Consider the following 27,756-nt stretch of genomic DNA (forward strand, 5'->3'; position numbering starts at 1 on the left):
CATGAATACTTACTCCCCTCAAGCAGGGTCAGTCCAGAAAGGCAAAGGTCAATGGACAGACAGCAGGTGTGAAAGTTTCTTTGCCTTACCTTGAAGCCTTTTCATACAGGAGAGATGGACAAACTGAAGAATGCAAGAAGCATGTGACTGGGTAAGCTCATTTCTGTAGAGTCATTCTATGATTCCAGAGTAGAACCAAGCAAAGGGAAGAACAGAGTTCTTGTGAATAAATAAATTACAGCTGAAATTTAAGCAATATTTTGAAACAAAACAAAACAAAAAACCAGACCCCTGGACTTATGTTATGCTTGGTCTTTGTTCCTTCCCTCATGTTAGCAGAACCCTTATGTCAGATAGTAGTCAGAGTTCTAAAAGCCTTAATACCCTATTCTCAAAAGCTGAGGGGAAGAATAAAAGTTTTAGTCCTCCTAAAGCTATTTTATTTATTTCCCTGCCTTCAGCTAGGAAGACACATCAACCTAGGTTGATCATCTCCACCAAATCTACTCTAATCTCTCACTGAACCTATTTCCTTTTATTTTTCCTACTTAGATCTTCTGCTTCAGCCAAGATAACCCACTCACCAACTCCCACATTCCCACTCATTCCCACATCTAAGCCTGTGATTGACTATCATCTCCTATCCCCTAGAATGTCGTCTTCATGGCCTCTATTTCCCACATCTCCCATCAAAACCCAGCTGCTCAAAACCCTTTCCTCCAAAGAGCCTTTCTTTATTAACACCAAGTAACTGAGATGACTTCTTTGCTCCATTTTAGTTTTTCAATAATATTTAATTGCATAAGTTGCACATAGGTACCTTTGTATATAACAGTGGGAGAAATGTTTTCTGTCTCATTTGTTAAAAGTTTAAGTTCTGTGAAGGCAAGAAGTAGGGCTTCTGTTTTTTGGGGGGACTATCTAGTCTCCCCAAGAATCAGACACAGCTGAAGCGACTGAGCATGCATGCATGCACACATCTAGCCTCACCACCTCCATCCTTTGAGTTCTTCAGTAAATGCTAAAACTGCTCATCACAGGATGAGACATAAAACAACATTTCTATATCAAGTTCTGAGAGACAGACCAATGATGAGTAGCAATATGAAATCCTAATTTTGTCCTCAATGAGCGACTTCTAGGATTTTGACACTATTTGGGGACATCTGATTAAGTAGTTTCCCATAGCAAACCAGTATCTAAACTACGACTCAGAAAGAACATTGAGTATAAGCTATATACAGGAAGAAACATAGAACGGCGCCTAGTACACAACAGATGTTCAACCAGCATTTGAGGAAGGAAGGAGTGGTGGGAAGAAAGGACCGAGGGAAGAAGAAAGGGGTCAAGAAAGTCAACAGCTTCTAAATCTCTCTTCATTGTCACCTGTTAATATTGGTTGGCTTTCCAAGCAAGAGAAAGCCAGCCAATGACCTCTCTGACTGGAGAAACTGGAGGCTGCATGGGTGCACGCAGAGTTAATAAGACAAGTAATATCTATATGGGGGCATTCCCTGGATGATGGAAAACAGGACACAGAGAAATAGGAACATCATTAAAAGATCTGGGCTGAGGTCTTGCCACCCAGGCTGGGAGGGATTAGGAAAGGTTAAGGACATTTCTGGAAGGTTGTCAGAGAAGACTTTCTATAGGAAGAGGAGAAAATAAATCAGGATATGGCAAGAAAGAAGGTACAAGGACTTCCCTGGGGGTCCAGTGGTAAAGAATTCACCTTCCAATGTAGGGGATGCAGATTCGATTCCTGGTCAGGAAACCAGATCCCACCTATAGAGGCAGGGGGCAACGGCTAAGCCCACTCACCGGCCACTAGAGAGCCTGTTCCCCCTAATGAAGACCCAGCTCAGCCAAAAAGAGAAAAGAAACTACAGAATTGAACACAGAAGACAAGGGCTGAAGAAATTACCCATACAGACCTTCAGAAAAGAGAGAGGGTAGCAATGGAAACAATCTAACAGTTTAACCTTAGAACATAAAGGGTTTGTTGAAGTCGGGAGACCTAAGATGGTGTGGAAGTGAGTAGTTAATGGGAAGAATTGTCAAGAAACCCAGGAGGTTAGATTTGTCTTTTCTTAAGCATATGTCAGACCTTATTTTTCTGGGCTCCAAAATCACTGCAGATGGTGACTGCAGCCATGAAATTAAAAGACGCTTACTCCTTGGAAGGAAAGTTATGACCAACCTAGATAACATATTAAAAAGTGGAGACATTACTTTGCCAACAAAAGCCTGTCTAGTCAAGGCTATGGTTTTTCCAGTGGTCATGTATGGATGTGAGAGTTGGGCTGTGAAGAAAGCTGAGCGCCGAAGAATTAATGCTTTTGAACTGTGGTGTTGGAGAAGACTCTTGAGGGTCCCTTGGACTGCAGGAGATCCAACCAGTCCATCCTAAAGGAGATCAGTCCTGGGTGCTCATTGGAAGGACTGATGCTGAAGCTGAAACTGCAATACTTTGGCCACCTCATGCGAAGAGTTGACTCACTGGAAAAGACCCTGATGCTGGGAGGGATTGGGGGCAGGAGGAAAAGGGGACGACAGAGGATGAGACGGCTGGATGGCATCATTGACTCGATGGACATGTGTTTGAGTAAACTCCGGGAGTTGGTGATGGACAGGGAGGCTTGGCGTGCTGCAATTCATGGGGTTGCAAAGAGTTGGACACAACTGAGCAACTGAACTGAACTGAACTGAACGGAAGCATATGGAGCCGTCAAAACATCATGTTCTTCACCTCCTGCCAACAAGCACAGCGGAGCAAAGCCGTCAGCCCTTCCTTAGGCACCTGATAGGAAAAGCACTGTCAGTAACATTATTGTAGCAAAAAGAAACAAGCTGGGTGCCAGGAGTAAAATGAATACCTCTAAGCAAGTACACTGCCCTTTTTGCTGACATACAAAATCCTTAAACTGATCCCTTTCCCAGAAATCAGTATCTTCTCACCTTCAGGCTCCTCTCCCTTGATCCTGGTTTCTCCCCAGTGGCTCGGCAGAGCCATCCCTACAAATGCCTTTTGCTACGCAGGAAAGCTAATCTCAAACCAGTCCAGAAACTGTCTAAGGATGGATCTCCTTTTGGGATCCTCTGAAACCTGTCAGTTCCACTGCACTTAGATTATTTTAGATGCTCAGCTCTTACTATAGACAGAGATGAAGAACACCCAAAGACAAATTCGGTCAGTACAAAATGGTGACTCGGTTAGAGGAGAACTGTAAGAGCAAAATGAACATAAAAGCAAGGCCCTGGGGACTTCCCTGGGGGTCTAGTGACTAGACTCCACACTTCAATGCAGGGGGTGCAGGTTTGATCCCTGGTTGGATCTCACATGCTGCTTGGCTGAAAAAACAAAACACACACAAAAAACAAGGCCCTGTTTTCCAATTAACTGATATTTCTTGAGTACCTACCGTCCAAAGCATTATGAGAAACATAGGAAGGGATACAAAGTCCAAAAATACACAATTTCTACCTTCCAGAAGTTTACAATCTAGTAAAAGAGACATATAAATATATGATATAGGTTATATAATATATATGTGTATATATGTATATATATGTGTATACACATGCATATATGTGTTTATATGTATACATGTGTATATGTATATATGTATACACATGTATATGTATACATATGTGTATATATATGTATATATGTGTATATATATATACATTTTTCCAGTACAAAACAGTGCTATTACAGAGGTTCAAAATAATGTGACATTCTAGTTGGAGGAGAGAGAGAAATAGTGGTCACTTGAGAGATCTAAGAAGTATTCTTACAGGAGAAGATTTTAAGTTCAGCTAAAACGAAGGATAGGACCTTGATAAGTCAATAAGGGAAAGGATGGCATTCCAGACAAAAGAACAATATGTGCAAATTGTGGAAGCTGAAGAGCATAGAATAAGTTCAAGAACCTCAAGACCCATGAAGTTGTAGTCTAGGTTACATAAAGGAGCATAGAGATAAATACAGGCAGTGTCAATATGGAAGACTCTGAAGATCAAGCAATGGAATCTGGACTTTATTCTGTATGTAATGGAGAACCAGGTAATCACAAGTGATGCTCCATATTTCTTCAAAATAACCAGGTAACTGACTCCATTTCTGAAGTTTGAGAATGAACAATCTTTAAGTTATCATAAGGAAAATAGCATTTCTCATGGACTCCACCAAAGAAGCTACTGTCTTTATCAAGTTCATCTGCATCTATCCGGCTCCACTGGAAGTAAAAACTGGAGGCCAAGGAAACATGTACAGTCTCCTTCTTTGGGAGGCCTTCCACAGAAGAGAGATTTTTATTCACCTAAGAAGCTGGTAGGATTAGTTTTTCTCTCGGTCAGGAGGCTCATTCAGACGGCCACAAAAAGTTCCTTTATGGATGTAGGGAGCCAATAGGGCAAAAGGCTAAGTGCAAATAACATAATGTTGAGGACCTGAGAAACAGTGGAGTCCTAGGAGTCAGGTAAGGCCAATTAAAGCAGCTTTATCCCCTGGAGAAGGGCATGGCAACCCACTCCAGTATTCTTGCCTGGAGAATCCCTTGGACAGAGGATCCTGGTGGGATACAGTCCACAGGGTCTCAAAGAGTCAGACGTAACTGGAGCGACTAACACTACTGTAGAAGAGACTTTTAGAACCTGGCAACAAGGAGGAAAGGGACAGGGTTGAACAGAGAGGACAGAGAAACAGTACTAAGGTTGAAGAAAGAGGAAACTGGCCTGTCAAAATGTTTGAAGGCAAGTACCAGCAAGTACATGTGGTGAGTGTCATGTGTGGGAGAGAGAGAACAAATGAACTCAGCTGGAATGGACAGTCTGTAACATGAGCCGACAGGGACTCAGTCCACAGGTAGACCAGTTTCCAGCACAGAACCTAGGTCAACGCTGGATGTTACACTGGTCTCGCCAGAAAGGGAGGTAGGAATTTCAGTCTTCATTTTCCCTTTATATTTAATACTTCCACAAGACGTGGGTTACATTCCTAGTTGTTCTGACATTGACTCATCCTCCTGTAATGAATCTGAGTGTCCTAGGATATGATGCTGTTTATTGTACTGAGGGACAAAGTGAAGTGGGGGCAAAGAAGACTATGGGGCCCAAATTCAAATTATACTTAAGAATGGAGTTCTGCTTAGGCTAAAATTATACTCTTCATCCTCTGCTCCCCCTGGTCATCCCTAAATCAGGTGAAGGAGTGGTCAGGTGTAGGAGTTACAGGTTATTACAGAATGACTTCAGAAGGATTGCATTGCTTGGGGTTAACTGCCTCTCATAGCCCAGGCCCCATAGGTTAAAGTACAACATTCTTGCTTCCAATCCCATCTGAATTCACAGAAGCAAGTAGCCACAATGGGAATTTCCTGAAGAGCCTGATATCAGAGTAGAAACTGCTCATTGACCATTCTGTGCAACCAGTGAAGCCATGTTGACGTAAGCCATGAAGAGAAGTTTTGTTGAGTAGAACCAAATGTTCATACAATCCAACTGCAATTAGAAGCTGGGGACAAGGCGTCCCTGAAACCCAGCCGAGGAAGTCCTCCTGCATGTTTTCTCTAAGCTCTGTATTCTACCACAGAAGACAGTTAAAAGGGGGCTGCCCCACACCCTTCTTGTAGGAAAAAGGTACACTTTGGGATGGTTTGGAGGCATCAAAATGGTAAGCAATTTTAGGGTACAATTAATACCTGGCTGCTCAACCCTACAATAAATTACCATCAAAGGCACTCACACGTCAATAGGGGAAAGAAAAAAAACACAAGTGCTTGCAAGACGATGTGTGTTTGATGCTCATAAAAAAGATAAAAATATAGGTCATCATCATGTAACGAGCTTGTAGGTGTCAGAACGTGTGCTGTTGGGGGAGGTAGGGGAGGAGAAATAGAGGGGGATCAGCAAACCAAAAAACTGGAAGTCAGACTCTATCTCCAAGTTCTTCCCCGAGGTCAAAGAACGAAAGGTGGGCAACGGGGACACAGAAGGACATCTCTCCCATGTTTTATTGCTCGGGACATCCCCTTCCCTGCTCCCCTTCGCTGGATTTCCGACATATTAATCACCTCTCCCATTTTGAAATCAGCAGGTCAGGCTATTATTCAAGCATTGTTAATGACACCATCGGCCAAGGTATCAATTAGGCAAGTTGGGATAAGAAGAGCAGAGAATGGGCTGGCCAGAGAGAAGAACACACGTCTGTTTTTGTGTAGCTAACCCACGCGACAGCAAGGGCTCCCTACTCTCCTTTTCTGCTCCCCTTAAAGGCAAACGCACTGAATTCCCCACTCAAGCCCTAAACCAAAGCTAGGATAGTGGGGTCACAAGAGCCCCCTCATCCGCTCAGTCACCCCTTGCCTAGATTTCAGCTATCACTGAAATCACGCAGCAAATCACTCACCATAAGCAGGCAAAGGGCCTCAGTTAACCAGTGCTGAGGGGAGTTATTCCTGCGGTGGGGGCCCAGCATCACGGGAATGAATGCATCTGCAGTCCACACTCGGAACTTCCTTTAAAATCTCGCTCAACATTTCTCATTCAGAAAGGTGTTTTTTTGTTTGTTTGTTTTTTCAAATAAGGAAAGTCTTTCTATTTGTTGATTCTTTACTTCTTAAGTCCAAGCGCTCACTAGCATTTTTCTCATCAGACTGTTTCCTGAAGACCAGCAATTAAGTCTTTTCTCCCCCTGCCATATCTCTCTGCCCCCAAACCTGCCCCCACCCCTTCCTTCTGTCAAGATAGGCTCTGTTCTGGATGGGGGAGGAGTTTGGGGGAGAATGGATACATGTATATATATGGCTGAGTCCCTTTGCTATGCTCCAGAAACTATCACAACATTGTTAATTGGCTATACTTCAATATAAAATAAAAAGTTTTAAAAAAAGACAGGCTGTTGTTTAGAACAAATGGGTGTGAAGATAACTGAAATTGGGATTCTTGAAAAATGAAGGGAACCAAGACTAGAATCAAAACTACAGTATGTGTGTGCATGCTAAGTAGCTTCAGTCGTGTCTGACTCTTTACGACCCCATGGACTGTAGCCTGCGAGGCTCCTCTATCCATGGGATTCTCCAGGCAAGAATACTGGAGTGGATTGCTCTACCCTCCTCCAGGAACTGGAGCATAGTAGGAGTCAATTTAGTCATCAAGATGTCCAAGTTCCTTCCCATTATATACTTACATACTTATGCAGAGTCTTTTGTTCCTAGACTCCAATCTTCTTGAGTCATTCCCCAGCTCTTTCTCACCTTGCCACTCTCCAGATGGAGACAAGTTCTCCGTGGCTTTCTTCCCACACCCAACAATTATCCAGATCTTCAGGCCAATGTGGGAGACTAGAGGAGGATACAAGTTCGATATTTCATATTTTTAGTGTCATTTGCACCAGAAGAAGGTGGTTGAGACAACTCAGTTCCAAATACCATAACCAAAACTGGAACCCTCAGTCAAAGATATTCATATTTGGAGTCTTGAAGGCATGGTTCTTACCTATTAGATAGGCTAGGAGACTGAACAGGCCTCCCAAGCCTCTTCTCCAAAGACTTCACTCCTTGGGTTCCCTTTAGCCCTTATTCTCTGTCCTTTTTCCTCCTCTGCCTTTCCTGCACCTTTACCCTGAACTCCAAAGCACTAAGTTTACAGTAGCCAACAGACAATAAATTAACAAACTTTCAAAATGGAGTGGCCAGGGTTTTTAAGATGAAGAACAACAACAACAAAAAAATCAGTTAGCTTGTAGGTTCCCTAAGGGCAGGCACTGTATTATAATTTTCTTTGTTCAATAAAAGCTTTATTGAGATATAATTCATATACTATATGATTCACCTATTTAAAGTGTCTACTGTTCAATGCTTTTAATATACTCACAGGGCTGTGCAACCATCATCACAATCAATTTTAGAATATTTTCATCACCTCAAAAGGAAATCTAATAGCTCTTGTCTCCCATCCCCTACCCCAAGAATCCTAGCTCTGGGAAATCACATCTACTCTCTCACTTCATAGATTCACCTACTTTTAACACTTCACATAAATGGAATCATATGATATGTGGTCTTTTGTGACTGACATCTTTCTTTTAGCATAATATTCTCAAGATTTATCCATGCTGTGGCGTGGATCAGTTTATTTCTTTTTTATTGCCGAATAATTGCATTTTGTGAATATTCCACATCTTATTTATCCAGTTGTTGATGGATATTTGAGTTGTTTCCACTTTTCAGCTATTATGAAAGTTCATTCTGCTATGGAAGTTCATATACACATTTTATATGACATATGTTTTCATTTCTCTTGGGTATTTACTTAGGAATAGAGCTGCTGGGTCATATGGTAATTCTAGGTTTAGCAATTTTCAAAAACCACCAGACTGTTTGCAAAGCAGATGTATCATTTTATATTTCTACCAGCCAGGGTTAAAGTTTATCCAGCCTTCAGCAACACTTATTATTAATATATTATTTTTTATTATTATAGCCATTCTAGTGGTTTTGATCTGCATTTCTTTGATAGTTAACGACACTGAGCATATTTTCATGGGCTTATTGGCATGTATTTCTTCTTTGCAGAAATGCCTATTCATATCCTTTACTCATTTGGGCTACTTGTTTTATTTTTGAGCCATGAGAATTCTTTATATATTCTAGATACAAATCTCTAATCAGATAAATGATTTGCAAATATAGTCTCTTATTCTGTGAATTATCTTTTCACTTTCCTCAGGTATCCTTTGAAGCAAAAAGTATTTAATTTTGATGAAGTCCATTTATGTATTTCTCTTATGGTGCCTTTATCTAAGAAATCATTACCTAATTCAAAGTCATGAAGATTTACACCTATGTATTTTTTTTAAAGAGTTCCACATTTTTAACTCTTACATTTAGGTCTTTCATCCACTTTGAGTTAGTTTTGCATATTGTGTGAAGTAGGAATCCAATTTAATTTTCTTGCACATGGCTGTCCAGTTGTCCCAGCACCACTTGAAAAGTCTATCCTTCTTCTATCGAATTTTCTAGGCCCAGTGTCAAAAATCAATTGACCATAAATGTGAAGTTTTATTCCTGAACAATTATTCTATTTCATTGATCTATATGTTTTTCTTTGTGCCAATACTGTACTGTCTTGATTACTGTACTATTTTTGAATGTTTAAAAATCAATAAATGTGAGTCTTCCATCCTTGTTCTTCTTGTTCAAGATTGTTTGGGTTCTTCTGGGTCCCTTTGGTTTCTATACGAATTCTGGGATTAGCTTGTCAGTTTCTACTAAAAAGTGAAATGAGATTCTGTTGTAGGCATTATATCGAATATGTAGATAAATTTGGGAAGTATTGCCATGAAATGGGGATGTTTTTACATTTATTTAGGTTTTCTTTAATTAAGTTTCAACAGTGCTTTGTAGTTTTCAGAGTATAAATTTTTCAATTCTTTTATGAAATTTATTCCTAAGCATTTTATTATTTTAATGCTATTATAAGTGGAATTGTCTTTATTAAATTCACTTTTGTATTGTTTATTCAAGTATTATAATTTTCTTTTAAATACTATAGTGATGGGCATAATTATTTACAGAGCACCTACTCTGCTAGGTTGAATGGGAAATAGACAGTATAAGACTTGTGACTTCCCAGGTAGTCCAGTGGTTAAGAATCTGCCTACCAATGAAGGGGACACATGTTCGTTCCCTGGTCCAGGAAGATCCTGTATGCCACGGGGCAGTGAACCTTGTGGACCCTAAAGCCTGTGTTCCAAAACAAGAGAAGCTACCACAACAAGAAGCCCTTGCACTGCAACTAGAGCAGCCCCAGCTAACCACAACTAGAGAAAGCCCGAGCACAGCAACCAAGACTCCAAAATAAATAAGCAATAAGTAAATAAATACATTTTTTAAAGGGTGTAAGATTTGGTTCCTAAATTCAAGAAATTTATGATCTAGTTAACTAGAAACAATGCTTTACACTCTTTTCACCTGTACATTTTTTTGAAGTATTTCAAATAGTTCATCTTAATCCTGACAATGCCATTCATTCATTCATTTATTCAAATGTATTTATTGGGTGACTGGCCAGTGCATAGAAGCACTGAACTAGATTCCGGGAATTAAACGGAGAGGGAAATAAACACAGTTCTTGTCTTCCTGAATAAGCCTTTCAAGTGAGGAAGACAGATCTTAATCAACTACAAGTTACAAACTATGAGAAGTACCGTCAAAGTAAAGTACACTGAATAGTAAATAGGGCAGGAATTGCTGTACCCATTTTGCAGAAGACAAAACAGGCAAGCAAGCACCTGAGTGTTCTAGAGGCAAAGAGCAAATGAATTCTGTGAGAAGGGTTAGGCCCTTCAGCTTTTAACATGGAGTTGTTTGATTATAACCCAACATTTGGTTTTATTTCCTCCCTTCAGCCTAAGGTCAGGGGAAGGAAGAGGCAACAGGATCAGCAGGGATGTGAGGCCTCCTGTTCCAATCAGGCCAGGACAAGAGAAACAGTCTTCCTTGTAGAACACGATACAGACCCTGGTCCCTGCTTGCTGTCCCACTGCTCTAAGTTAAGGGTAGTTTTCTTTTCTTTTCTTTCTGGCCACACTGTGGGGCTTGCAGGGTCTTAGTACCCTGACCAGGGATTGAATCTGGGCCCTCAGCAGAGAAAGCGCAGAGTCCTGACCACTGAATTGCCACGAAAGTCCCTAGGGTGGCTTTAAACTGCTGGTTAGCACTGGCCAAAGTAAACCCAATGGGTTCTTTCCTATTATTTCACTTTCTCGGCATTCCAGCCTCCTCAGCATTAGTCAACCTGTCCTAACTTTTGTAAAAAACTGTCTCAAGTTATAAATACTCTTCCAGATAACTTTGAAATACTTTCTTAAAGATTTCACAGAAAGTTGGGATAGGACAGAGTTAGACAGAGCTGGTGGCTTCCCAGAAGACTCAATGGCAAAGAATCCGCCTGCCAGTGCAGAAGACATGGGTTTGATTCCTGGGTCAGGGAGATCCTCTGAAGGAGGGCATAGCAGCCCACTCTAGTATTCTTGTCTGAAAAATTCCATGGACGGAGTGCCTGGCGCACTAGAGTCCATGGGGCTGCAAAGAGTAGGACACGACTGAGCACGAGTGAGCCGATGACTATTATATGAGTGGATTAGAGAAGAAAACTTTGGTTTTATTTCTTCTGGGTGACACAGATAGAGAGGAGGGACAGTGCATTTAATTAACCAAGGAAGCAGAGGTCTGGCACTGGCCCAGGATCTTGCCCCGATTTCATCTTGACAACCAGCAGCGGGGCCAAGTCACAAACTGCAATCATGGAGCCTGATCCAGAACCCAGACCTCCAGACTCCTATTCCAGTGCTTCTGCCACTGCAATTCCAGAGACTTGACCAATTCATTCAACAAGCAGAGTATCATACTAAGGACTAGAATGTACGACAATAAAGTTCTGGCTCTCATCTTCCGCTCATTGAGAGTCCATCCTCCACCCCAAAGAGCAGGTTAGATATCACCTCTCCTTTGTGCTTTTATAATACTCTCGTGTTACTTTTTTCATTGTATTATACCTATTTGCGAATATGTCCATTTCTTCCACAAATATGTACCGTGAGGACCTCATAGACAAGATCTTGTTGTCTTTACACCAGAACCTCATGCAGTTCCCAACACTTAGTAGGGGCTCAATAAATCTTTGCTGAATGAGTAGATGAGATGCTGGTCCTATCCTCCTTGGCCCACTTAGTTCTGCTGTCACAGATCTAGGTAGTATATAGGCACATATATCCCAAGCGAGAACTGGAAAGCTGGTATATCCACCCTGTGATTAAATGGCATCACCAGGAATATGGATGAAATAGAACAGCATCTAGGTACCTAACAGAGTACTTCCACTTCTTCTTCCTGCAGGCCCATTCTCAACTAGAGATTTGACTCAAGTAAAACAACAGAAGTTGGTTTAATGTTGAATGTATTTAACAAGGTGGGATGTTTAAAACTGAACAATTCAGAAAACTCTCTTTTATTTTATTTCATCCCTGAGTAGTCAATCTTGGGTTCAAACAGGGTAGTCTTTCTCCAAGGCAGAGTTGTTTTCTTCTCCCATGCTTCATTTTGGTTTTGCAAACAAGATAAAAGATGCAACTAGGAGAATGAGGTGCATATTTAAAACTAAGTTGTTGTTAAGCCAATCCAGAGAGAGGAGAATATTAACAAAACTCATTTATATAATTTTTCATAAAAAAACCATCACAAATGATGTAAAGTGGGGTCTTGGGAGCCTCCATAGTCAGCTCAGCCTGGACTATGCACAGGGGATGGGGAGATGGTAGCAGTGACCTTCTTCCCGCTCCATTGTCCATGGTGTGACCCTGAGACCCAGCTCTTGGAGGCGGACTTGGGGGACGCAATTCCAATATCTGTTCCAGTTTCAGATACAGAATCAGACTGGGAGATAAGTAGGAATGTCAGAGAAGCTCAGAATCAAGATAGTAAAGTAGGGACTTACCTGGTGGTCCTGTGGTTAAGAATTCACCTTGCAATTCAGGGGAGGCAGGTTTGATCCCTGGTTGGGGGACTAAGATTTCACATGTTGCAGGGCAACTAAGCCTGTACACCACAACTGGAGAGAAACAAACTAAGACCCCACGTAGCCGAATAAATAAATTAAAAAAAAAAAATAGATGGTGGAGTAGAAGAACATGGAGCTCCTCCCACAAATACATCACAAAAAGTACATTTTCTACATGCAGAACGATTCTCACAGAATACCTACTTAACACTGCCAGAAGACCTCAGACACTTGAAAGAACAAGAAAGATCTCCATGTAACCAGGGAGGATGACAGAAGTGTCACAGAAATCTGATAAAATATTTGGTAGTGGTTTGTAAACAATTTCTCAACCAAGCCATTTTGGGTCTAACGCACATCTCCATAGCTGTGGCTTGTGTGCACTGGTCTGTTCTTGTATCTGGAGATAGCCTTGTTTTGCTTACTCCCCTCCACGGACCATCAAGCTGCTGTCAGTCCAGCCCAGAAAGAAATTAGCATCAGTTTAATAAAAAGAGTGAGTGTGTAGATGTGTGTATGCATGCATGCCTGTGTGTGAGAGAGCAGGACAAAGAGTGAGAGAAAATAATCTGACTTCATCACAAAGACAAATTGAATTTCTTTCTCTTAGCTTTTTCTTGGATAGTTTTCTATTCTTCCTCCCTTCAAGAGGGTGGATAATGCAAATTGGAACCAGTAGGTCCTTAACTATTCATCACACACTTGCGCATTCAACTGGTTCAAATTTGTAGGGCCTGTATCTACGTAGCACCAAGTATGTGAAGATTTTAGAACTGAATTCATATAATTAGTAAATGCAGTTTATTTAAGCCCCAGTGTAGATTACTTGAGTTTGAACTGCTCACTTTGGCTATCTACACTGGTTCAGAACCCTCTCTCTGAAAAATAGCATATATGTATATATAATATATATATATCCTAATCTATTCTATGTATAATGTATACAAACATCTGTAGGCAAACTAGAAAATACATATATAATTTATAAGTCTAAATACTTGTGAACATCAGGATAACAGTGAAATTTTCAGTCAAATATAAAAATGGTTACAATTTTCAAAAAACATACCTGAGCTATCTGCGTAATTACCTCCACCCTCCACAAGGTTGCTGTAGTTATATAAAAATATTTATATACCACTCTATTTAAATCTGCAAACACACATATTGTGTAAGCTACTAATATGCAGAAACCTATATATGTTTATATGCTGAGATATATCAGGATTCATAAGTACATTCTTGTTCTTTTATTTATTAATTTATTTATTAGATTTCTATTAGACATGTCTATTTTGGTTAATTATCTGGGGAGAATCTGGCCTCACATAGCCCTGCCTCCCTATTTCCATATTTCTGCTGCCAGGAGGTCTTGTGCCCTAAGGCCTGGGAATTTTTAGCTCCTTTCTGTAAACTAGGGAAAAGGTCAATCGCGGCCTGAATGAACCCATAAATGTTAATACTGCCCCATTTCCTGGGATGTTCTTACAAGAAGAGTCATCTATACACTATCCTCCCTAATAATTTTTTTATGTAAACAGGGGCAGTCCTACAACAGAACTGCTCCCCCTCTTGGGATGAGGAAAGAGGCGGTGCAGGGGCGAACCATGGAATCCTGTTTCCACCCCAAGTTTAAATATAACTCGGAGTCTGTATAAAAGTGACAGGTAACCACTCTACCCCTATCTTACACTACTTAAATTAACTAGACAGTAAGCTGAGCAAGTAGGCAATGAAATTTGGGCCCCATGACCCTGTTTGTGTGTCTTTGTATTATTATTGTTTAGTTCCTAAGTTACATCTGACCCTTGCAACCCCATGGACTATAGCCTGCCAGGCTCCTCTGCTCATGGGATTTACCAGTCAAGAACACTGGAGTAGGTAGCTATTGCCTTCTCCAGGGGATCTTCCTGACCCAGGGACTAAACCTGGGTCTCCTGCTTTGCAGGTGGATTCTTTACCATCAGAACCACAAGGGAAGCCCAAGAATACTGGAGTGAGTAGCCTATCTCTTCTCCAGGGGATCTTTCCAACCCAGGAATCGAACTGGGGTACATTAGCACCTACGGAGCCTTTAAAAAATACTGATACCTGGGCCCCACTCCACACCAGCTGAATATATACATCAGGGAAGAGGCATCACTACTGCTTAAAAGTTCCCCCAGGTGATTCTGATCCACAGTGTTGGTTGAGAGCCACTTATTTACACTGATCTGATTCAGCATAAGCTAGAGACATATCCCAGGAATTGGGGACTGATAGACAGAGTGATTCTAGCCAAAAACGAACAAACTAACAAAAAAACAAAGGTTGCTTTCACAAGAGCATTATGTGTTAATATCAGATCATGTAGAAACAGCCAAGAAACTGGGTTGCCAGTGGGGGGATTGCTGTCTTTTAGGAACTTCACGTTTGGGAACCCATTCCCAGAGTAGTTACAAGGAAAACTGGGGCATGTGTGTGCACGTGCACACGCGCACACACACACTCATCCACATCCACACATACATACCATGTGACTGCAAGCAACTTAAAACAAAAAAATTTTAATTGAATTTCGGGGCCTGGGGAAGATCTGAACCTATAATTATTTCTTAGCAAACTGCTGAACACAGAGTTTCTCTCCTCTGGGACGAGATGAGACGGGTAGCATAATGAACCCTCTTTAATTAAAAAATAAAATGTTTAAGGATAATCATATTCTTCCAAGCTACATTATATTTTTTAAAGGAAAAGAAGGATGATGAGAAAATGTCCATTTTCAAATGCCCAGTGTTAGGCGGCCACAAATGGCCTTATTTCTCACTCAACCCTCTAGATTTAAACTTAGGTCCTCAAGGGAGAACTCGAGTCTCTGCATTATTCCCAGGAGGAAGCTAACTTCTTCATCCCAGCTCTATTCCCAATTCTCTTAAAATCAACAGGCAGATTCAATGCCAAATTGATTCTAGCCAAGGAGAGCTGCAGGAGGGGAGCAGAAGTTGAGGCACCAAAAAGAGACTCTTTGCCCAACAGCCCTCTCACCTAATTTGATACGATTCTCCAGGAAAGAAGTGCACTTTTCCAGACTTATGGACAGGGGGTGGGGGAGGGTTGGGGGAGGTGCTAAGAAGGAGAGGAAGGGACAAACAGAGAGAGTTGCATGGAAACATATACAGTAACATGCATAAAATAGACAGTATAGACAGTGGGAATTTCCTGTATTTGAGTTTCCTTGAGTAAACTCAAACCAGGGCTCTGTGACAACCTAGAGGGGTGGGATGGGGTGGGAGGTGGGAGGGAGGCTCAAGAGAGAGGGTACACATGTACACCTATGGCTGATCCAAATGGATGTATGGCAGAAACCAACACAATGTTGCGATTACCCTTCAATCTGTTACTCAGTTGTTGTGACTGACTCTTTGCAACCCCATGGACTACAGCACACCAGGCTTCCTTGTTCTTCACCATCTCTGAAGTTTGCTCAAACTCATGTCCATTGAGTCAGTGATGCCATCCAACCATCTTATCCTCTGTTGTCCCCTCCTCCTCCAGTCTTCAATCTTTCCCAGCATCCTTCAATTAAAAATAAATGAATTAATTAATTTTAAAAAAGAAGTGCACTGTTCATGTTTTCCACCTATAGTTCTTCCCCAGTTCCTCAGGAAAGAGATATTTGGAATGTGGATACACAGGCAGAGGCGGGTAAATAGCAGATCCTGGGACTATGGAAGGAGCTGGGGGGAAGGCAGAGGAAGGCATACGCTCTAATTAACAGAAAATGCTTCTCTTCAGAAAAGGGAACAAAACAAAGGTATCCATGGAACTAGAGGCCTGAGTTCTACCTCTCAATGGGATCTGAGTTTATTGATGGCCTTGGGGGACAGTCAGTGATCAAACACCAGGATAAATATGAGACATCCAACTCAGGACATTGTTTTTTAGTGTTGTTCTTTTTATTTTCTTTGAATCCTATTTTCTCTTCTACTACTTCTGAGTCCAACACCCCTAATGCTTAAATTTCTGCATTTAATGCCAATCTCTTTATTCAAGGTAGTAAGTAATACACTGGAAAAACTAAATGAAAATTCTATTTTTCCAAAACTTTTCCTACCCCTTTTGCCTGAAGAAAGAGTAAAGGTATAAGGTTCAGATGGAAAAGAATCCATCTGCCAATGCAGGAGACACGCATTCAATCCCTGGGTGGAGAAGATCCCCTGGAGAAGGGAATAGCAATCCACTCTAGTATTTTTGCCAAAGAATCCTATGAACAGAGGAACCTGGTGGGCTACAGGCCACGGGGTTGCAAAAAGCTGGACATGACTGAGAGGCTAAGCACAACACACACAGTACATAAAACAGCTAAAACCTATTACTGTTGTTGCTTTCACATCACAAATGACGGGTGACAGGCTGTGTCTGTACTTCCAAGTGCAGCAGGTACAGTGGCTACTGACACAGCTTCTTTAACCACTCAAAATACATTACAGTCCTTTTCCTAGGCAGTGTAAACTTATGTTCTCATAGTTAAAAGGGAAACATCCACACTTCAAACTACATGTAGACACACACACACACTGCTGCACCAGAAGCAGTCACTCGCCGAGGCTGAACGAAATACTAAAGAGCCTGGAAGTCTACCAGTGGGGAGGGACCTCTCAGTCAACAGCCTAGAGAGCTTTGCCCTGGCCAGGTCTACACCTGCCCAGGGAGAATTTTGGTAATTTTAATAAAACCAAATTAAATCCTAAAGTAAGACCAGTTGGTGATTCAGTAGGAATGGCCCCAGACCATTATGGAGTGACTATAAAATAAAAATTATAGATGGATAAGAATAGGAGCAAAGCAAATAAAATCATGTTAATGGAGGCGAGAGGGATCACGGCAGAGAGGAGGAAAAACTGCCAAGTGTGGAGACGGGAGTTGTTGACAGGATTCCCCAGGTGAAGAAGCTTTTGAGGTTGGGGACCTGAGGACAGAGAAGAGAATTGGCACTGAGCTTGGGATTTGTCCATTCGAGAGGAAAGCCTGGACGGGGGTAAGGAGGAAGGCTTGGGTGAAAAAGCCTCCCAACGAAGCACAGAGGGGTAGATGCGTGAGATATTGGAGAAGGTGGAGGTATGTGGAGTGGGGAGGGGAGAAGGCCAGTGAGATCCCAGCTCTCAAGGAACTTCTCTTTTCATCAGGGGGACAAGTTTGGCTATAAGACACTCTTCTGGGTACTTGATGTGCATGTTTTACTCTGTTCTCGTGACATCTTGTGAGATAGTCTATTATTCAATTCAGATTTAGAAAGTGAAGTTCAAAGGGTTAAGTAACTTGCCCAAGGTCCAAAAGCTAGAATGATCAAGTCTAGGATTTGAACCCAGGCTGAAGCCCACATCACCATATTCTTTCTAATGCTGTGACAGAGACTGACTACAATGCCGGTGTTTCCCAGAGAGATGTGGGTCTGGAAGGATGCTCAGTGTTAGGCCGTCCAACCAACTGCTTCTTATGCTAAATCCTGCCCTCCTCCCTGGACCCCCTCCCTCACCTGAGAACTTCTGTGGGCAGGGCCTCTCTGGCTGAGGTTGGCTTCTCTCTCCCCACCCCCGCCACTTCCCAAGAAGAAGACATCAAAGATCGCAGCAGGGCCATAAAGAGAGGGAGGGTGTTAGAAGGGAGCCACCCTGGGCTCATAAACTGGGCGGGGGTGGGGGGTGGAGACCCACCCATTTGTCAGGGACGCTGCATCTCACTTTCCCCAAAAACTGAGATCTCAGCTTTTGCTTGAGGGCAGGGCACTTAAGCAAAGTGCAGGTGGCTGCATCGAGAGGCGGGGTGGGAATGGGGGTGATGACTGGAGTCATTCTGACATAGGAACAGTGCCACCTCTCCACCCCCACCTTCTGAGGCCAAGACACTGGGGTGGGGGGGTTCATCTGAGACCTGAGTTGCAGTTTCAGTTCCACTGCCCTGTAGCTGTGAGGACCTTCTTCCTATCTCCTCAGTCTTTTTACCTTGTTCTGGAGTTAATCTTCACTGGCACCCCCCTTTACCTTACTGACATGTTCACTGGAGACCACACAATGGAGGCAACCTACAGAGCACAGCTGAGTTCCCTGGGCCGCAACCAGGCTACACATGTTGGAGGACAGCTAGAGACCCCAAGATTATCCGTGGTCTCCCAGTCACCACCTCCTTCTACCATCACAGTCAACCAGAACCTCCAAACTCTTGTTGGGTGGTGTCTGAAACTGCAAGTCATGCAAATTCAGTAAAAAAAATGCAGTCTCCTCCATTAGCCTAGGAGCTTCTCAATGACAGAAATCAAGCCTTGTTCCCAGATAGTTCTTCCACTAAATGGAGAGCTCTGCACACAACGGGGGCTCTTGAAATGCAGTCAGAAACATCCACATGGATCAAGAAGTCCACGTTCTCCTAGGCAAACTGGAGAATCACAATTAAAATTCTCCCTTCCTCCCAATCACATTCACCATAGAACTGCTTTTTTTCTGCATCACTGTAATTATCAACAAGCTTTTATTAAATGTGGTGGGGTACTTGGTGCTTGACATGACAGATATCACAGGTCCTGCCATCAGGAGACATGATATAGACATCTAAAAATATAGTGTTGGGAGAACTTGAGTTCTGGGTCGCAAATGCCTGGGTTCAAAGCTCAGCTCTGCCTCTTTTCAGTCATGAAACATTGGACAAGTTCTATAACTACTCTGTACCTCTCTTTCCTCATCTTTGAACAGAGAAGACAAAAGGCCCTACCACACAGGGTTGATGTGGTGAGTAAATTAGATGATGCACACAGAGCATTTAGGATAGTATCTGACACATAGCAAGCACTCAACAAAGTAACCATGGGAACCAGTTTCTGAGCAGAAAAGTGGCATGGTTAGGGCCATGTTTTAGGAAGACAAATCTTGCAGCAGAGTTTAGGATTGCTACAAGGGAGAGAATTGAAGGAGAGGAGGGGGTTTGTTTGTTTTTTACAACAGATAAAGCTTTTACAGCAGATAAGGCAGAAAGGCAAGGACAGCCTGAATCAGAGTACAAGGAAACAACAGCTCCTCATACTCTTGGAGCCTTGACCTCCCAGAGAGACCAGGAGCAACCACTATTATTCAAAAGTTGATGTGAGAAGAAAAGGCCAAGGAAGCTGGTGAGGAAAAGTATGAGACCTGAAAAGTATGCATTCTGTTTATAAACTCATGAATCGATGTTACACTGGAAGTTTCCTGACAGCTTTCCAGATCACATATAGATATATAGATACAGATACAGATACACTGATAGGTAGCCCCTATCCCAACTCCCACTAACACAAAACTAGTTGGGATGGTAGCAAAAGAGATTCTATTAGGCCTACGATCTGGGTTCAGTCCCCTGGAGAAGGGAATGGCTACCCACTCCAGTAATCTTGTTTGGAGAATCCCACAGACAGAGGGGCCTGGCAGGCTACAGTCTGTAAAGTCGCAAAGAGTCGGATATGACTGAGCAACTAACACTTTCACTTTAAGATAACATTAATGACAGACAGGCGGATGGAATAGTTCAGTGGGCTTCTGCTGCTCCGATATCTTTGAGAACCAGTCATCTAATCACATGTTGACAGTACGGCCTACAGGTGGGGACCTGGAGAGAGTAGCCTCTGGAACTTCCATCTAAACCACACTGCTTAGAACATTCAATATTTCATCAACGAAATATTAACAGGTTTGTGGGTGATGGCATACCTTTCCCAGTTTTCTTAATATTTTCTTATCCTTGCAGTTAGATTTGGTTTTTTTAGACCTCATTTCTTTTTCTCTTTTTCTTTCGATCATGCTATGTGGCATGTGGGACCTTATTTCCTCAATCAGGAACTGAACCCATGCCCCCTGCATTAGCAGTATAGAGTCTTAATCACTGGACCACCAGGGAAATCCCCTCTACCTCACTTCTTTTGGGGCCCATGCCAAGACCATCTTATCCTCAAACATTCATAAGACTTCATAGGAAAATCTGTATTCCCCACCCTGGGAATTCTTCAGAAAGGGCTCTCTCCCTCTTTCTTTCTTTGTTGGACACAGATTTTCAGCCCCCCCATAATGGCCTCTAGACTTTAGTCAGACGCCACATGTGTCACTGTTGCTAACAAGTTCTATACCCTTGAGGAAATCACATTAACTGCTCTGTACCTTGGTTTCCTCCTCTGTCAAATGAAGGTTAGAATTCCATCACACAAAGCTATTGTATGATTATAAATGAAAGCACTTTGAAACTGTAAAATGCTATTAATATTTAAATGTTTGTTATTATTACTACAATATTTACCCATTACAAGAAAGAAAGAAGAGGGAGCTGGCAGGGACTCTGATCCCAAACCTTTTTTATTTTAATTAACTAATCAATTTTATTTTTGGCTGTGGTGGGTCTTCACTGCTTTAGCATGAGCTTCTCATTTCAGAGGCTTCTCTTGTTGTAGAGCACAGGCTCCAGGCATTCAGGCTTCAGCAGTTGTGGCCCACAGACCCAGCTGCTCCACAGCACGTGGAATCTTCCCAGAGCAAAGATTGAACCTGTGTCCCCTGCATTGGCAGGCAAGTTCTTAACCACTGCACCACCAAAGAAGTCCTCCTATTTTTTTTTTTAAATTTAATTAAGTTTTAGTTTTGGTTGTGCTGGGTGTTTGTTTCTGGGCAGGCTTTTCTTTAGTTGCAGCAAGTGGGCCCTACTCTCTAGTTGCAGTGTGAGGGTTTCTCATTGCTGTGGCCTCTCTTGTTGGGGAACATAGGCTCTAGAGCACAGAATCCAGTAGTTGAGGCACATGGGCTTCAGTAATTGAGGCTCTGAGGCTTGAGCACAGGCTCAATAGTTGTGGTGCATGGGCTTAGGTGCTGCACGGCATGTGGGATCTTCCTGGATCAAGGATCAAACCCGTGTCTCCTGCACTGGCAGGCAAATCCTTTACCACTGAGCCACCAGGGAAGCCCACCAACCTTTTATTTTATTTTATTTTACTTATTTTTGGCTGCGCTGGGTCTCCGTTACTGTGTGGGCTTTTGTCCAGCTGCTTGATAGGAGGCTTGCCTCTAGTTGGAGCGTGCAGGCTTCCCATTGCAGTGGCTTCTCTTGCAGTGGTGCACAGGCCTGTGCTGGCTTCAGTAGTTGCAGCCCCCAGGCTCTAGAGCACAGGCCCAGTAACTGTGTCACATGGGCTTAGTTGTTCCGAGGCAGGTAGGATCTTCCCGGATCAGGGATCAAACTTGTGTCTCTTGCATTGGCAGGCGTATTCTTTACTACGGAGCCAGGGAAGCCCCACCCCAACCCTCTTTTGCCTTGCACATTTTGTCATTTTTCTAACTCAAACTACCTTTTTAAATCCTCAGAAAACTGGAACACTGATGTTTTCCAAGAGGGTAACACCTATGCGACTGGTAGACCGGGCTAAAGCAAGTATTGTGTCATCTAAAGAACAGAGATTTAGGGATCTTTTGTGCATCAGTATATTTAGAGGATCACAGGGCTTCCCTGGTGGCTCAGTGGTAAAGAATCTGCCTGCCAATGCAGGAGTCGTAGGTTTGATCCCTGGGTCAGGAAGACCCCCTGGAGTAGAGCGTGGCCACCCACTCCAGTATTCTTGCCTGGAGAATCCCATGGACAGAGGAGCCTGGCGGGCTACAGTCCATGGGGTTGCAAAGAGTTGGACACATCTGAGCGACTAAGCACCACCACATGCATCTGTATGTAAGGTCCTGCCACTCTCACTTCCTAGTTGGTTTGAGATGACTTTTAGCCTCCACACTCTGTGTAGGAGGCTGGGACAGGAGCTATATCTAGGATTTTAGGGAGTGTAAATTCTGCTCCAGGATGTGCAAATGAGGCCTAGAGGGAATAGGTCAGAAAACCAGGCGCCATGCTTTCTCCCCCAGTTGTTGTAGTTACAGTAGGATTGGCAGATGTGGGCTAAGGAGAGAGGGGGAAGGAGCAGAGCTGCCATGAGCCCTAAGGACGGTGACTGTGTTGAACTCCCTGTGTTTAGAGTCAGGCTGATGGTTGTCTGGCTTCCCCAAGGAGTAAACAATAATAACCCTGATCATCTTCAACATCAGAAAACGATCATTAGTGTCCAGCTCCTTTTCTCCCTTCCTCAAGAGTAAGGGTCCAGGCTGCTCCCATTTTGTAGATAGAAAACTGACTCATCATGACTGAAGTCAGCTGGGAAGAGGTACCAGGTTTGGAGAAAACTTCCAAGTGTTTCCAGTTGTTATTTTGTTCAGAGGCACAGGTTTAGACCCATAAAGATCTCTATCCAGCCACGGTGGATGCCTGTCTGAATTTTGGCAATGGCAACAATGGGAGGGAGGCGGAGCAGCGCGTGGGCCCTGTCCTGAGAGGGCACAGGGCAGAGAGGAGCAGCTCAGCATCCCTGAGGGGGTGACTCTCAGTGGATCGGAAACTTCTCCCGTTTGGAAAGCTTCAAGACTTTGCATTCCCAGTGACTTCTGTCTCCACAATTTTCTTGCCACCAATGACAAAGTACCAAGTCTTTCCTCTTGCTTAGCTTGAGTCTCATGAAATCTACAAGGAAACAAAGAAGGACCCTCAGGACCGCAGACTTCTCCCTTCTCCCCCAAATGAGTGAGAGGGACAGAGGGAAGCACCGCATTCAAAGCAAGCCTGTTTACCAGCTGCCAGCCCAGACACACCCCCAACAAAATGCCATGGAGAACGATGTCGTGACTCATGGCTTGGCAGGTACCGGGATCATGCCCCGGGCTCCCAGATACCACACTGGCTCCTCCAGGTCGCTCTGGCTGGATCTCCTCCTCCTCCTTTTCCCCAGAAGCATTCCTCATCATGCCCTCTCTTTCCCAGCCCCTCCTCTCCTCAAATCATTCTCCGCAGTGAGAGGTGGGGGTGGAGAAGCAGACGTAGAACTGGGATTTGAGTTAGGGTTAATTTCAGGAACAGGATTAAGGATGGGATTAGGAATGGAGTTAGGGGCTTCCTTGGTGGCTCAGACAGTGAAAGAATCTACCTGCAATGCAGGAGACTTGGGTTCAATCTCTGGGTCGGGAAGATCCCCTGGAGAAGGGAATGGCTACCCATTCCAGTATTCTTGCCTGGAGAATCCCATAGACAGAGGAGCCTGGTGGGCTACAGACCGTGGGGTTGCAAAGAGTCAGACATGACTGAGTGACTAACACTAGGGATGGAGCTACTTTGAGATTGGGTTTAATCAGGGGACTTATAGTCGGTAGAGACAACAGAACTCTACTAACTTATATGCATTATGTCTTGGGGTAGCAGAGGATTAGATGTCTTAGCCAGAGGTCCACATACTTTTTTCTTTTTTGACCACACAGCATGTGGGATCTTAGTTCCCCCACTAGAGATAGAACCTGTGCCCCTGCATTGTAAGGGTGAAATCTGAACCACTGGGCAGCCAGGGAAGTCTCAAGGTCTGCTTTCTTTGAGATCAGACTAGAAGAGTTAGAATCTGGTTTAGAAGGAAGGAAATATCAACACTTAAACAAAGATGTACTCAAGAATCACTTCCTAGGAATCTGAGCAAAGATTCCTGGGAATCAACTTCACCTCTAAGGGTTGTAGTTGCCATAGAACTACTATATCTGTTCTCCAGGCACTGGGCAATATTCTGTGACTTCACCATGATCTCAAACTTAGAACGTTCTAGTACACCCAAGAGTCTTTCTTGGATTCCTTCTTCTAATCCCCTCCTGCTGCTGCTGATGCTAAGTCACTTTAGCTGTGTCCGACTCCATTCGACCCCATAGACAGCAGCCCACCAGGCTCCTCCGTCCCTGGGATTCTCCAGGCAAGAACACTGGAGTGGGCTGCCATTTCCTTCGCCAATGCATGCATGCATGCTAAGTTGCTTCAGTTGTGTCCGACTCTGTCCGACCCTATGGACAGCAGCCCTCCAGGCTCCTCTGTCCACAGGATTCTCTAGGCAAGAATACTGGAGTGGGTTGCCATTTCCTTCTCCTACTCCCCTCCTAGTCTTATCCAAAGAATTGTTCCACTGTCCCACAGTCTCCAAAGCACCGGGGCCCTGACATTTGGGTACCTTGGGCACTGTCTTGGCAGTGAGGCAAAAGCAAAGCATGCTGGGGCTTCCCAGACTGAGACATCTGTCAGTAACCTCAGGAGGCTCCCCTTGGGCGAAGGACAAGACACATTGCAAGTTCTGAGCTCAGTTTTCAGAGACAGGAAGAAAATAAAGTAGGAACAACTAGTGGGCAGTAGCAGGGCATGGAACAGGAGACTTCCCAGGGGCTCCTCCAGGAGAATTTGGCCCATAAATTGATGTGATGCCATTGGATTGGATCCCTAGAAACCTACACACATGCACACACACCAGCCCCTCTTTACAAAAGTTGCTCAACCCAGAAAGATGAACTAGCAAGCAGTCCACCAGTGCTGTGCAAGCAAAATCTCTTCCATTTCACAGGGGCCTGAATTTGTCTTCTTTCTCTCCAAACTCTCCTCCCACATCTGGCCCCTTAGGTGCTTGGAGATCCTCCCGCAGAGGGACGAGAGGGTTCGAGGCTGGCACAAACCCCACCTCAGCCCTGCCCTCCCAATCAGCAGCAGCAAGACGGTGATTAGCTGCTCTCCCCAAGGCTCCGAGGTAAGGGAAATTTTTTCTTTCAAACATGTCACATCTGGCACATTTGCTTTCCTAGCAATGATGCATCCCAAGGGGTATAATCAACAGTTGGGGCGGGGCCGGGAGGCAGGTCTGTACTGACAGAAGCCTGAGCCAGAGATGCCAAGAGCAAAACGTAGGAACAGCCACTACCCCCACTCCCATTCTACCGCAGGGGCTGAAGATGGGTCCAATCGCTGTGCAACTTCCTGCCTTACGGCCAGGTGCCCTCCTCACAGGCCAGATCTATTTGAGGGCACAGAGATGATGCATGGTGCACTTTGCTTTGGGAAATTACATAATCCTTTCTCTTGTCCACCCTTAAACTCTTCTACTGGAATAGGAAGGGAAGTGGAAGAGAACTGGTCATCCATCCCCCTGCCACAAATTCAGAAGCCCTGGTAGTGGCTCCCTATTCTTCCTCCCCTGCTCCTAGTAGCCACCTTCATCTCTCCTCTGCCCACTCTAACTCCTTATTCTTTCCAAGTCCAATTCCTCACTGCAGGGAAAATGTCCCTCCCCACCCTGGACGTAGTGTTTCAAGGGGCTACCTAAATGCCTCCTAGCAACAATTGGATGAAATACCATCAACACTTCTATCCTTCTGCCCATTGGAACAGCCCTCTCCTCCACCCCCGCCCCCACTTCCCTGTGACTTCTTCACTCAAGACACTGCCTGTCAGCTTGGCAATCTGCTTCCTTCCCTGCAAATGTCTCCCCTTCTACCTTCAAGGTCATTCCTTTCTTTCTTCAAAGGCACGGTCCTTTCTGTCCTTTCTGGGCCTAATCTGCCTCTCCCAAACAGCCCCCCCCACAGTCTCTCCTGAAGGAAGTCCTCTGTCAGTAAGTCACCCATTTTGCTTCTAGTGGTGTCTCTCCATCCTCCATCACTAGCTAGACCTCACCCTCATCTCACTATGTATGCGTGTTTGTCATTATCCTGGGTATCACAGCGTTCCCATCACACCTGGAGTCTCCCTCTTGTGCCCTGTATACACCAGTTTCTTGCTGTAGTAAAGGAAGGTAACTGAGCAAGAGAAAGGCATAGGGTCTAATACCTACTCTGCTCCCACAAAAAGACAAAACCAACATATACACATGTACACACATGCATACAGATACACATACATACACCAAGTCATCCCAAAGATGACTGAGCTTGTCAGATATAAATCATGTTTGGGTTTCAAATGCAACAGTAATTACACGGTATCTTAGCTATCTGTGCAAACTGTCAGAGAAAATATATTGGCAATTCAGGGGAAAGAGGAGGGGAAGTTTGGAGCATCCATTGAACACCACCCTCACCTTCTCTGAAGTCATCCGGAGATAGGACAGCACAGAAGGGCAAAGACATGCCAGGGCCAGTCCCAACACTTTCAGAGCCTAATGATTTTTTAGGTGAGTTGTGCCGTCACAAGCTCCCAGGGAGGAGGGGATAATTCAAGATGAATTGTAGGCATCACCAGTCTCTGAAGGTGTTGCAAGCAGCAGCAGGAAGGATTTAGGCTAAATTTTCTAAAGACAGTCCAACAAAACAGAGGCCCCAGAAAGACTGAGTCCTTCCTCCGTGAGTTTGGGAGTCATCTGATCTAACCCCTGGCATCCAGGCAGAACTAGATCCAGACAGTTCCAGAAGGGGAGTGATATTTAGAACATCCAATTTTATCTTTTTTAAAGGAACGAATTGGTTTTTAAATTTTATGTATGTATTTATTTATTTATTTTGGGCCTTATTTATTTGGGGCCTCATAGCTACATACGGGCTTTTCTCGAGTTGCAGCAAGCGGGGGCTACTCTTCGTTGCAGGGCATGGACTTCTCATTGCAGTGCTTTCCCATGTTGCAGAGTAGAGGCCCCAGAACACGTGGGCTCAGTAGTTGTGGCGTACAGGATTAGGTACTCTGCAGCATGTGGGATCTTCCTGAATCAGGGATCGAACCTGTGTCTCCTGCATCAGCAGGCAGATTCTTCACCACTGAGCTACCAGGAAAGCCCCCTAGAACACTCATTTTAAGTGTAAAACATATTCATATATGTAGGAGGTCTCTGTGTCTGAGATTAGGATTACATTACTTCTTCTTAGTTGTAGCTACAATTTAGGGCACTTCTCCCCCAATTCTCTCTGAACACTCCTCCCGGCTCCAGACTGATGTTTGCTTGGACTCCTCTTTTTCTAGAAGCACTGCTTATCTGTGTCCAGGCTACTTTTCATACACATCTTCCTGCCAGTGGTCTTAGGGATAGCAGACTGATAAATTTCAGAAGGAGAAAATGTATGTAGGGAAAGGGCAGGGAGCGGGACGTGAGAGATGGGAACCAGACTGAGAAGGGAGAGATCAGATTGGGGGCAGGAGCGCAGGCCTGGAGTTGAAAAGCTCATTGCTGCAGGGCAATGAGGGTGAGGGGGACAGGTGGAGAATGAAAGAAGCAGATTTCTGTGGTCTCTTGCCTTTGGGCAGATTTTACACACACACACACACACACACACACACTTGGTTCCCCACCAATGTCAAGCCAGGGAACTGTGTCATCTAAAACTGAGAAAAGAATAGTGTATC

The 27,756-nt window shown here is 43.8% G+C and overlaps 1 pseudogene; it reads left to right on the forward strand.

Annotated features, from left to right (window-relative positions):
* The window catches only part of LOC136167520 (large ribosomal subunit protein uL22-like), a 146,884-nt pseudogene that overhangs the window by 22,259 nt on the left and 96,869 nt on the right, over nt 1-27,756 (forward strand).

The sequence above is a fragment of the Muntiacus reevesi genome, chromosome 4 (genome assembly GCF_963930625.1).
Source record: "Muntiacus reevesi chromosome 4, mMunRee1.1, whole genome shotgun sequence".
In the NCBI taxonomy this organism is placed as follows: domain Eukaryota; kingdom Metazoa; phylum Chordata; class Mammalia; order Artiodactyla; family Cervidae; genus Muntiacus; species Muntiacus reevesi.